Genomic DNA, 13,714 nt, shown 5'->3' with positions numbered 1-13,714 from the left:
ATCTAATGCTGCAACAACAATCAAACAACCAGTTTCAAGTTTGAATGGAGGGTTGGAGCAGGTGGCCTGCCAAGTCTAGCAAGCAGATCTTTCAGAATTGCTACATCAAGAACTCTTTCACTTGAATGCAGCTCTGAAAATGGAGCAGAAAGCAATAATGACCGTAACATAGAAGATCTCCTTCCATGTTTCTTGCTATTTGCTTGTGTATAGAAAATTTGCTACTATCATCTGCATGTGTTCAAATCTTGGACTTGTGGGCTCTGGAGAATGCATGAACAGAGGAAACAGTCCATGCTAACTTTCACTATGCAGATTACCTGTGAAATTGGTTATATTCATTTGCCTGGCTGTGCCACTAAAATGCTTCAGCATGCTGAGAAGTTTTGGGAGAATCAATGCAGTGCAGCATTGTGTTTGTTAAGGCTTTTGTCAGATCACAGGCAAGCAGAGGGCAGTGCTGGTTTTTATGATAAAAAAGAGTATTAATTTAGAAACCAAAAACCTCCAAACTTTGATCATTGAGATTAAGCATCAACAAAGAATGCTCAAAGAAACATTTAGAATGCATCGGAATTGACCTAAAGAACATCATGCTCTGTTTGCATAATTGCTTGACAACCAGTTGGGATATCAGAAAACTGCATTCAGTGGCAAAAAGACTATGCACAGAATTGCTGCTGTTGTGTTCACAATAGTGGCGGAGGTTTTCATCTTTATTTGACAGCGATACAGCATGTCGATCACACAATAAAAGACAAGATGAACCAAAGAAGGATGGACTCTAGTCATTCTTCTTTGATCTGAGATTTCCTTTGGATAGTTTACTCAGCACACTCACATCCAGCTTGCTATAGTGATTCTGGAACTGCCCGAGGAGGTTATATAGAAAGCCATCAATTTGATCTTCATATTTCTCATACAGTATAGGCAGCGTCTGAGAGCAAACAAATCCTGCACCAATTAGACAATATATAGCATTAAGGATATAACAAGCTTTCTTCATTTAGTTAAATTGTTTCTGTTTAATCTGCTTCGGCAATTCTTGTGAACAATTTTGCTCATAGAATTACTCATTGTAGAACATCAATGGTTGTATATTTTTACTGTATTCCAACTCGTTTAGATAAATGATTTATTTATCACAGAAGACTGGTATAGTATCGAAACATAGGGATTATATCGACGTCATTGAATAATATACTAGAAAGTTAGAAATCAATTGTTATCCTCGATTAGGGTTTCTGAGGCCGTGAGCTCCATAAATACCCGACGAAAGCCTCCCTCCTATTGTTCCGGAAAGCGCAGCGGCTCGAAGCGTGAGAGAGAGGGTTCGGAGATCGGAGAAGGTTCGAGAGCGTCACCTCGACAATAAGAGCAAAGGTGCGAATGTTCATTCTGCACTTCAACCTTTCCTTTCTGCGTCAGTTCTTCCGCCTGATTCCTTTTTTTCGCGTACCGTTGCTGGATCCGAATCGTGCCCCAAAACGGCCTCTTTTTGTATTCTCATACCGAGTCATAGTATCAGAAATGGGTTATTGATGGTTATAGTTGATTCTGGCTTTTGAGATTCGGGTTGCTTAGGTCGATTTGAAATCCTTGGATATCTTCTTGACTAAACTGTTGAAATGTGTCTCCGTCTGGGTCATCTTCCCTTGGGATCGAGGGGTTTCCGCGTTATTTGATTCCTTGTATGTATATGATTTTTGCTTGTAGAAGTGGTTATCTTTCTGAATTCTTCATATTCCAATTGTTATTTTGTCACAGTTGAAGGTTACGCTTTTTTTGTGCGATGAATAGAAATGCATGTTAACAAATCATGATTGTATGATTACAGTGACAAATAAGTGTTGTTCATGTGGTTTGACATGGGAATTTGGCGTGGTAATTGGCATTTTATCATGTTTGAATCATAAGTTGATATAACAGAGGAATGAAGAGCACTTCAGAATGAATCATTGGAGGATAGATGTAGTGGACTAATTTCTGTAATTTCTGACAGTGAGCTGGTGGTGGGTTCTTGGCTATTGGAAACAGAACAATTAGGGTACCTGTGCTGAAGCCAGCAATTCTTCTTGCATGTTAAAATAGCCAACCTAGTGCATGACTTTTTCCAATGTCAGTAGTGTATGTAGCCTCACCTCGATAAGTAGAGAGTGTTTTCAAGACTCAAACCTTGGTTATCCATGTTGTAGAGTAACCTTACTGGAGCACATAAGCCTTTCCCTAATATTTCTAAAATATCAAACATATAAGTTAGCAACCTGACCTCTACTGGGTGCAAGAGGTGCACATAGATGCATTTTTTATGCTATTATTTTAGGAAAGATAGGGCTAGAGATAACGTACGACAATAACACCATGGATGGAGATGATTGAACCCACAGGACTCCTATCAATACTCCGGTACTCAGATTGACTCTTGTGACCTCTCGAACATCAAACTTCACCTTTCTTTTATTTGTGTCATGGCAATAAGGGGTTATTTCATGTGATTTTCCATCATTTCTTACCTCATTCTATGAGCTAGGATTATAGCTTAGCAGTTAGCAGCATATTCGTCGAGGCATATCACATTGGCGCTCGAGTAGTGCAAGGTAGTCTGAAGTTTTCATATTGTTTTGGATTTCATGTGATTTTCTATCATTGTTTACCTTATTCTATGAGCTAGGATTTAGGGTTTAGAGTTTAGGTTTGAACATCTACGATAGACAACATATGTATATAAAAGAAATCAAGGAATCAAGAGCAATGACCGTAGAAAGGAGGCAATGAAAATAAAGATGTAAAATTGGAGGAAGATGAAGAGGGAAGGCGGAGATGGGAACTGACTACAAGGGAGGAGGTCGGTCGAGAAAGTCCGTGGCCGGGGGAGAGCGTGTGCCCGTCGTAGTTTTTGAAGACGCGACAACAGTGGAGCAGCTCATATGGGTCAAAGAATATTATAAAAATTTTAACTGATTACTTTAATGTAATAATAAAATTTTTGATATTTAAAGAATTGATACATATTTCTCAAACTACAAAACTTTCAACATTTAAAGAATCAAAATAAAAATTAAAACTTTTATATTTAAAAAAGGCAGGGAAACCTACCTCTCATCAGCAGGGTGTAACTCCTCGTTTCTCCCGCTGTTGGGTTCGGCTAAGTGAGGAACGAATGAGAGAAATCCCTCCCCTTAAATAGGAGGAGGTGAGCCTCCATTAAAGGAAATTTATTTTTATTTTTGTTATTTCCTAATTTGCATTAACAAACAACGAAATAGATTAAGATTTCCTTAATTACAATGGTAAGTGAGGAAACAAATTAATTCCTAACTTAATTATTTGATTTGATTACACTTACCATGATTATTTCTACACGACATCAACATGATGGAGACGGTGGAGTCAAGATAGCGGCTTGTGCATAAGACTGTTGTGGGGTTCTAAAATGTGTGTTTTCCTAAGTGGAGGATATGACATGGGAAATCAATTCAAGCTTGTAAATTGTTCGTTAAATTATTAACGCGGTAGAAATGTGAATTTGGATCTCTCAAATTAATTGTGTTTGGGATTCAAGATGGACACTATTTTACCTTTGAACTTATGATTCCCAATTATATGTGATCGTCATCTAAATGAATTTTGGAAGATAATGGCTTGCTTTGGAAAAAAAAAAAATCAAAGTCTTAAAATAATAAATATATGATAGCATTAAGAAGCAATCTTAAACCCAAGTATAATCGAGACTTTGAGTCAAAATAGCACTTGTTTGACCAAAGTGATGTAGTTGCATTATTAAAGGGTTTACCTTGTAAACTATAATGAGGCTTGTTGAAATTAAACTTATTTTATTCAAGTGTCAGAGATTCATTTCATCAATAAAAAGGTTCATTGCTTCAAGAGGGAGATTCATTACATCAAGAAGAAAAATTATATTAAAAGTCTATAAAAGGATAAGTCAATTTGGTTATTAGTTCTTGAAAAGGTTTTTTGAAAGAGAATAATTCATCTTGAATACAATTAATGTAATGTATCTTTGGGGACTATATAAACCCTATATGTTGGGTCATGATACATAGAGTTTTTGAAATTTTTAAGAGTTTTTCTTGACAAAAATATAGAACATTGAAGCTTCTCCCACTCTTTCTCTGTTTGATAACTCTATCCTTTCTTTCTATCAAGATCAACATTTCGTATCAGAGCGTATGTTAAACTATGACCTCTTCCTCAAGTACCATCCAACTCTAGATTCCCAGAATGACAAAAGAGAATTATGATATATGGTACATCCAAATGAAAGTTCTTCTAGGCTCCCAAGATGTATGGGAGTTTGTAGAAGATGGATTTGTTGAACCAAGTCCAACGGAAGAAGGAGAAATGAATGTAGAAGGAAGAAAAAAACTCAAAAAAAGAAGGAAGAAGAGAAAAAAAGCTTTGTTCAGGATCTACCAAGGGCTTGATGATACAATGTTCGAGATCATCGCTCCAACAAATACTTCAAAGGATGCTTGGAAAATGCTTCAAAAAGCATTCGGTGGTGTCGATAAGGTAAAAAAACTTCGATTACAAGTTTTACGAGCCGAGTTTGAAAAATTACAACAAGGTACTTCTGAAACTATTTCTAATTACTTCTCAAAAATCATTTATATTGTTCATTGTTGCAACTAGAGCAAAAAATTGAAGACTCAGCAAATATGCAGTGTCTACAAACGCTTCGACAAGGACATCGAAGGAATAAGTTGGGGAGATTGTCACAGACAAAACTATAAATGAGGTATTGGATATAATACTCATGTATGTCCATGTCTTTTGATTTTTGTTATACTTTGCACAACATGTAGAGGGCTAGCAGTAGGCTTAGCAGCCTCATTTTGGTTAGTCTATAGTGGACTATCTTGGACTATTTGTTGTGTGACCGTTCAAAGCTTACAAAGTCTATATTTATAATTTACATTGACTATCATGTGTTTATTGAAATAATTACTTGTGAATGCCGAGTGGAATGTTTTCTCTATCCATCATCTCTTTTGTAGGTCCTTAAGGGACCATATGAGATTTCAGAGAGGTTGACCCTTGGCAGACGAACACGCAAAGGTACGTCTAACCAAAATAGAGACGGACAAGGATAACCCTAAATAAATAGGAAGAAAAACTGAATCAAACAATAAGACCCCGTTGAATAGACTTAAGGAACAGTGAATTGGACCAAACCGTCCAAAAAATTAGACGACCCAAGTATCAGTTCAAGCTTGGACTAACAAATACCCACCGCTACATACCAATCCCATCAAAATTCTAGTCCTTTAAATGTAATATGAAGAACCGCCAAAGCCCCAGGCCATTGATCGGACCAATGCATCACTAGTCGGGCCACAAATGTAACGTAAATCCGTTTAGAACCAATGGGAAATTGTTAATCATTAAAATAACAGAAAAAATACTAATAGAGAATATTCATCTTCCCATCATATAAAAGAATAGCCCGATTGATCATCCAACATAATAATAAACGAACCCTGAAAGAAAAGTTAAGAACAAAGAGATGAACAGCGATAGACAACACATGTATCTAAAGGAAATCAAGGAATCAAGAGCGACGGCCGGAGAAAGGAGGCAATGCAAATAAAGATGTAAAATTGGAGGAAGATGAAGAGGGAAGGCGGAGATGGGAACTGACTTCGAGGGAGGAGGTTGGCCGAGAAAGTCCGTGGCCGGGAGAGAGCGTGTGCCAGTCGTAGTTTTTGAAGCCGCGACAATAGTGGAGCAGCCCAGATGCGGAACCGATGACGACGAGCTCTACCGGAGCGGTGGCGGCGGAGGGGAATCCTGAAGCACTTCGGACTCGGGAGGATGAGGGTTGTGTGGGTCGGGTCTGGTTTCTTTTTGCTTCCATTTGTTTGTTGTCGAGTGTGACCGCCCGATGCAACCACGAGATCTCCATGTTGTGTGGCCAGGATTTCAGTTACCGGATGCGTAGCATCACTTACAACCTATATAAAGCTTTAGTACCCTTTTCCCCGAAACACGTTTTTAATGTCAACATCATGCCATACTCACGTTGCTTCTGCACTCGTATGGGAAGTAGTAAAAGGGTCTGCTACCAACCTGCCGAATAACTGTAACAAAAAAGCGACAGCCATTTGGTGAAATCAAATTTTTGGAAATTAGTTTTGTAATTAAATTTTACCTTTGTACTTCGATGCCGATCTTAACTGTCACAATAGCTTTAGTACAAATATAATCAGATGCTCACAATGTACCAATACCATACTGCAAACACGTAACTCGTCACACCAGTCTTTAGATATATCAAAAAGTGCTAGCGCAAGTGAACAGGATTGCGATTCACGATTGATCACGAGGAGAATTCATCACTTCTATTTTGTAGGTTAAAATGCAAATCAACACTAAATGTAACAATAGTATGTTAAAAGCAAACACATTCCGCAGTGATACTGAATGCCAACACTGATTAAACTGTGTCACGGGGCATACATAGGCCACTGTGATTCATAATTTAAGCTGAATCTTCATAAACATGCTTCGGTTACCTTCCGCACAAGCCATGATTCTGAATACATAGCAGCTAATTCATTTTATGGTGGCACGATCATCCACTACCGATCTCCACAAGCATATCTCCAGCTTGTATAATTCAGATAGAAGATCAGTTTATGAATTAGCTGCTATGTATTAGCTGCCACCATAAAATGAATTAGCTGCTATGTATTCAGAATCATGGCTTGTGCGGAAGGTAACCGAAGCATGTTTATGAAGATTCAGCTTAAATTATGAATCACAGTGGCCTATGTATGCCCTGTGACACAGTTTGATCAGTGTTGGCATTCAGTATCACTGCGGAATGTGTTTGCTTTTAACATACTATTGTTACATTTAGTGTTGATTTGCATTTTAACCTACAAAATAGAAGTGATGAATTCTCCTCGTGATCAATCGTGAATCGCAATCCTGTTCACTTGCGCTAGCACTTTTTAATATATCTAAAGACTGGTGTGACGAGTTACGTGTTTGCAGTATGGTATTGGTACATTGTGAGCATCTGATTATATCTGTACTCAAGCTATTGTGACAGTTAAGATCGACATCGAAGTACAAAGGTAAAATTTAATTACAAAACTAATTTCCAAAAATTTGATTTCACCAAATGGCTGTCGCTTTTTTGTTACAATTATTCGGCAGGTTGGTAGCAGACCCTTTTACTACTTCCTATACGAGTGCAGAAGCAACGTGAGTATGGCATGATGTTGACATTAAAAACGTGTTTTGGGGAAAAGGGTACTAAAGCTTTATACAGGTTGTAAGTGATGCTACGCATCCGGTAACTGAAATCCTGGCCACACAACATGGAGATCTCGTGGTTGCATCGGGCGGTCACGCTCGACAACAAACAAATGGAAGCAAAAAGAAACCAGACCCGACCCACACAACCCTCATCCTCCCGAGTCCGAAGTGATTCAGGATTCCCCTCCGCCGCCACCGCTCCGGTAGAGCTCGTCGTCATCGGTTCCGCATCTGGGCTGCTCCACTATTGCCGCGGCTTCAAAACTGCGACTGGCACACGCTCTCTCCCGGCCACGGACTTTCTCGACCGACCTCCTCCCTCGAAGTCAGTTCTCATCTCCGCCTTCCCTCTTCATCTTCCTCCAATTTTACATCTTTATTTGCATTGCCTCCCTTCTCCGGCCATCGCTCTTGATTCCTTGATTCCTTGATTTCCTTTAGATACATGTGTTGTCTATCGCTGTTTATCTCTTTGTTCTTAACTTTTCTTTCAGGGTTCGTTTATTATTATGTTGGATGATCAATCGGGCTATTCTTTTATATGATGGGAAGATGAATATTCTCTATTAGTATTTTTTCTGTTATTTTAATGATTAACAATTTCCCATGGTTCTAAACGGATTTACGTTATATTTGTGGCCCGACTAGTGATGCAATGGTTCGATCAATGGCCTGGGGCTTTGGCGGTTCTTCATATTACATTTAAAGGACTAGAATTTTGATGGGATCGGTATGTAGCAGTGGGTATTTGTTAGTCCAAGCTTGAACTGACACTTGGGTCGTCTAATTTTTTGGACGGTTTGGTCCAATTCACTGTTCCTTAAGTCTATTCAACGGGGTCTTATTGTTTGATTCAGTTTTTCTTCCTATTTATTTAGGGTTATCCTTGTCCGTCTCTATTTTGTTTAGACGTACCTTTGCGTGTTCGTCTGCCAAGGGTCAACCTCTCCGAAATCTCATATGGTCCCTTAAGGACCTACAAAAGAAACGATGGATAGAGAAAACATTCCACTCGGCATTCACAAGTAATTATTTCAATAAACACATGATAGTCAATGTAAATTACAAATATAGACTTTGTAAGCTTTGAACGGTCACACAACAAATAGTCCAAGATAGTCCACTATAGACTAACCAAAATGAGGCTGCTAAGCCTACTGCTAGCCCTCTACATATTGTGCAAAGTATAAAAAAAATCAAAAGACATGGACATACATGAGTATTATATCCAATACCTCATTTATAGTTTTGTCTGTGACAATCTCCCCAACTTATTCCTTCGATGTCCTTGTCGAAGCGTTTGCAAACACTGTATATTTGCTGAGTCTTCAATTTTTTGCTCTAGTTGCAACGCGCCTTTTGGCTCCCAACTGCTCTTCGGCACTATTGTTGAGTATTTGAACTTTTATTCGTCATGTTGCTTCAACTTCCCAATTACTTTGACTCTGGTGTGGGGTTAACTGAGTTATGCTGATCTTTGTTGGTTCCTACGGATCCTTCAGACGAGGGAAAAGACTTTCCATCTTATGCGCCAGTTTTTCAAACGCCTCATGTCGCTTGAACTGAGTGGATGCCTATTAGAGCTTTAACGAGTATTGCCTGACAAACTTTGAAGTTTTTGGGGCCCTTCCTCCATATAATTTGTCCATCGATTTTTCTTACATTTAGTTGTCGCTTTCAAATATGTTTGCATCACTTCCATTTTAGATTGACATTCTATTGAAAAATGAAGCGGACAGTCTACTCTTAGTAATATCGATCACCATTGGTGAGGATTTGTCAACTATTGTCTTCCATTAGGTTCTTTCGAAGGGTCTTTGAACATGTGCAAAGCTCTTGTACTGGATAAATAAGAGAATTGTTGTATTCGATTTCGCCCAATTTCTTAAAGGTTGAGACGACAAATGTTACTCGACTTCGAATACCTCCTCAAAGGTTGTACTTCATGCATCGAGCTGGTTACTAGCTTTCATCTACTCTTTGCTCACACTTCCGAAGCACTCGAAGTGTTTGCATTCATTGCGTTAAATTAGCTATTGTGATTCGCCTTCTCATTGCCATCGAACTTCTAGAATGCAAGAAGTTTTGCCCAAAAAGAGTAAGTCTCTAATAGTTTTGGTCGCCTCTGGGATTGTACCGCCTTCTTCATCATTTCTGTCACCTACTCCTGTGAGTAACAAAGGCACAACATTGCGTACTGTCTGCTTCGTTCTTTGGTCTCTCGCATCGACTCGAAGTCCTCTACTTTCTGCTATCTTTATAAGAAGCTCGTTGACACCGGTCTTACGAAATTCATTGGCCTCTGCCCTTCTGCCTTATCTCGGTACTTGGAGTTTGCCTCTGCATTCTCCACCTCCTTGGCCCCTTCCACGACCAATGCTCTCTCTCCCTGAGAGCAAGTGATCGATGACTCCACAGAAGTCCTGCCTTTGTGGTACCATGGCGTTGCCATGCCCATGACATTACTATCTGTTATCTCGCATCTATATCCCTTTCTTTGTGATCGGTAGATCCGCCTATGCGGCGTTGTGGCACTCCTCCGAGTCCACATCCATTCTAATCGACTCTTGGTTTTGGGTAACTGAGTCCCTCTAGACTCATCGTCGCTTTCTCGCCCCTTTCGAACACTTGTTTCAACACCTTTGTGTTCTCCGAACAGTTCCTCTTGTTCGATGGATAGACAGACTGCAACTCCCATGCATGGATGGGGGTTTGCGTGCGTAAGTTTAGTAACATTATGTAGCTTAGTTTAATCGAACCAAGTAATTTACTGTTCAACTGAACCAGACTTAATATTCTAATTCGATTACTTTGTTTCAACCGGGCGCTTGCCTGAGGTGTCTGGTGCCTGGGTTAAAGCGAGTGCCCAGGCGACGTTAAAGCTAGTAACCAGCTTGATGCATGGAGTACAACCTCGAGGAGGCGGGCGAAGTCAAGTAATCTTTGCCTTCTCAACTCTTAAGAGAATGGGCGAAACTGAGTACCCCAATTCTCTTATCTATCCAGCAGAGGAGCTCTGCACAGGTTCAAAGACCCATCGAAGATAATGGAAGACAATAGTTGTCAAATCCTCACCAATGGTGATCAGTGCTACTGAGAGTAGAGTATCCGCCTCATTTCCCAATAGAATGCCAATCGAAAGCGGAAGTGATGCGAATCTACTTGGAAGTGACAACTTACTAAAAGAAGAGTCGATGAGCAAATTTTGTGGAGGAAGGACCCAAAACTTGGAAAGTTTGCGAGGCGATGCTCGTTAAAACTCCAACAAGCATCCACCCAGTTCGAGCAACATGAGGCATTTGAGAGACTGGCGCACAGTAAGGATGGTATTTTTTTCTTCATATGGAGATTCGCAGGAATCAACAAGGATCAACACAACTCAGCCAACCCCACACCAGAGTCAAAGTCATTGGCGAGTTGAAACAGCATAGCGGATCAGAAGTTCGATTACTCAACTATAGCAGCGGAGAGCAGCTGGGAGCCAAGAGGCGCATTGCAGCTAGAGCAGAAGATTGAAGATTCAGCATAGGTGAGGAGTTGCAGTGTCCACAAAGGCTTCGACGAGGACGTCGAAAGGATGAGTGGAGGAGAATGTCACGGACAAACTTCGAAACATGATGTTTGATGTAATGCTTATGTATATCCGTGTCTTTCTAGTTGTTTATGCTTTGCACAGTATATAGAGGGACGGCCAAAGGCTTAATAGTCCTATTTTAATAGGTTTGATGGCCTCTTTAGGCTTGTAAATAAAGGTTGTGTCATGTGGACACGTGTGGGAGATTTTCGGTCTGTAATGGACCATTTTGACCCTTTGTTGTGCAACTGTTCTGAGCTTGTAAAGTCTATTTATAATTTGCATTGTTTATGAAGTGTTTCCTGGAATGTTTGTTTGTGAATCCCGAGAGAGGCACTTTCTCTAACCCGGTTTCTCTTTTGTAGGTCCTAAGAGGACCATGGGAGGTTTCGGGGAGAGATAAATCTACGTCGTCGTGACTCCGTCTCTTCCACGAAATCCTCCCCATTCCTCGCGCAGAAGAAATCCCGGTGCGTTCTAAACCGATCAAAGAAGGCGACGCATTGATTTGCTGATTTTCCGGCGATCGCTTCTCTCCGTTGGGGCCAAGTGCTTCGATGATTGTTCTTTTTTGTTTTGGTTCATGTTTTGTCATCCTGTCCTGCAAAGGATTTAGGGTTTTTCTTGCGTTTATTTACTCTGTGCTGCTTAAGCGCACGGAATCCAGTCGGATTTGATATTAATCCGCGAAATTCGGTAGATAATCTCAGCTTTATCCGTTTGGTTGTTTCAGGAAAAGGAAAAGCAGATGTTTTTGCTCGTTTTTAGCTCGGAGGAAGATTTTCGCGTCGTTTTCTATTATGTTCTTCTAAAAATTGTGTTTCTTTTGGTTGCTACGAAACCTTTATTTTACGTATCATGAGGGAGAAAAGAAAAACCCTCTCTAGTCCAGATTTTATCCGCCAATATATGTTATAAGATATTTGATGCCATGAAAAGTTTATAATTTATTTCCAAGCAGGATCCTTTCTTGAATTTTTTATGAATCTTTTGAATTGCTTTGTACACTTGTTATTAATCCTAAAACCCTAATAACAGTTCTAAATAAATAGAGATTAGTAGTGCTAAAATCTAAATAAGGACTATTATATGATAACAGTGATTAACAATCTACTGTTAACAGTATTTAATAAACTGTTAACAGTAGTTAAAGGAGAGAAAAAATACCGACGGTGAAAAGTGGGAAAGGAGAGGATGGAGGTGATGGAGGAACTTTTGAATGATGGTGATAGCAGGGACGAAGGAAGCTATGGACGACGGCAGTGGAAGCTGCAGACGGTGACGTCGTGGGCAGAGGAAGCTACGGTCCTCTCCCTCGACGATGGAAGGAGTTGCACATGAAAGCAGCGGCTGTGGAGGGAATTGCACATGAAAGCTAGGCCTTCGGATCCGTCCTTCGGCGACAAAGGAAGCGTCGGTCCTGTGCAGCTGCAGAGGAGGTGGCGGTTATGCACGAAGTAGGGTTTATGGCTCAAGGTTGTGTGGGTGAGTGGGATGGGGGGCGACGGATGGGGGTTTGCGTGCGTAAGTTTAGTGACATTATCATTTTAAACATTTTTATCATCAAGATAACTGACTTCCGTTATGATCATCTGTGCAGTTTGACATGCAGAGGACTTATATTTGTCGATAAAGTGGCAGGGAATTATTTGATAGTGCTTTTTACAAAGCAAGAACTAAAGGATTTTCTTGCATAAATTTCCTAAAAAGGGCTTAAGTTAACAGGAACCCAGGCAGCAAAGACGGAGAAGTCTTTGAAATGATTCCACAGCAAGGAAGAAGCTTGACAGAAAATAATAACCTAAAGGAAAAATCTACTGTACTAGGACATCTCAGCTCATCCTAGATTTACTCATGAAATTCGGCAAATATTAATGTGCACAATAAAAATCACTGTTGTAGAACAAATATTAATGTGCACAATCAAAATCAATAGGTAAGATCCACCTATAAAGCTCAAACTATCAGTTTGCTTAATGCATCAGCATCTTTTTGTGGCAAAGAATAACATGACCAACTTATGGTTTGCCTATAACTAATCAACATAGTCTAAAAGAAGATTCTCCATACTCTCACGGAATTTAATACAGATCATACTGAGTTGACCATTTTAGTGGTATGATATATCGCAATACATATATTGAGTGAGACACTAAGGAACAAGGATTGACACCAAAAACAGAACACTAGATTAATCAGAACACGGAAGGTGAATCTCGAGTTCATTAGCAAACACGACTAATTTTGACTTTCCAAAAAGGGTGCAATTTTCCATCCCCATTCACGCAAATAAAACCAAATACGATCAAGATCTCCAAAATTTTCAAGGCGGCGCCTCCAGATCGATGTCAGATCCCAAGAAGAAATGCGAACAGAAACCCTAATACGAACAATGAACGGAAAGGGCACAGGATGGAGGGCGGGAGACCCACCTGGTAGACGTAGGGCTGGAAAGGGGAGGAGAAGAAGGGAGCCGCCATGGCGCTCGACCGAGAAGGAACTCAATCCAGGGACTTCAGAAAATCGCCGGAGTTCTCGTCGGAGGCCTCGAAGCCGCCATAAGAGTCATCGACCGAGATTGATATCCACCGTTTCCTCGATGACGACGACAGCCGAAAGTCGAAACGCTCGTAGACAAGAATTGGGTAGCAGAGAAAATATATATTATATATAAAATATATATCGGACGGTCGATGTGTTTTCAAGCGAAGTTATGAATGGATGCCATTTATCTAAATTAGCAAAAAATCATCGAGGACGAGGACATATTCGTAATTCTGTACAGAGAGAGTGCGCGGTTCTTATCCCTGTGAGACTATCAGACACGCTTCCACGCGAAAGCTCTCCTAATAC

At 40.1% G+C, this 13,714-nt stretch overlaps 2 long non-coding RNA genes across 2 annotated transcripts; both read right to left on the bottom strand.

Annotated features, from left to right (window-relative positions):
* Window positions 1-625: 625 nt before the first annotated feature.
* On the bottom strand, window positions 626-13,637 carry LOC135592827 (uncharacterized). Its single transcript, XR_010479259.1, has 2 exons — window positions 13,294-13,637; window positions 626-954 (listed from the first exon to the last, which is right to left on the bottom strand). It is a non-coding gene; the product is annotated as an uncharacterized LOC135592827 (long non-coding RNA).
* LOC135592828 (uncharacterized) lies at window positions 5,427-6,512 on the bottom strand. Its single transcript, XR_010479260.1, has 3 exons — window positions 6,173-6,512; window positions 6,043-6,101; window positions 5,427-5,975 (listed from the first exon to the last, which is right to left on the bottom strand). It is a non-coding gene; the product is annotated as an uncharacterized LOC135592828 (long non-coding RNA).
* Window positions 13,638-13,714: the final 77 nt, after the last annotated feature.

The sequence above is a fragment of the Musa acuminata genome, chromosome BXJ1-9 (genome assembly GCF_036884655.1).
Source record: "Musa acuminata AAA Group cultivar baxijiao chromosome BXJ1-9, Cavendish_Baxijiao_AAA, whole genome shotgun sequence".
Taxonomy (NCBI): Eukaryota; Viridiplantae; Streptophyta; class Magnoliopsida; order Zingiberales; family Musaceae; genus Musa; species Musa acuminata.
This window is presented reverse-complemented; position numbering and strand designations above follow the sequence as displayed.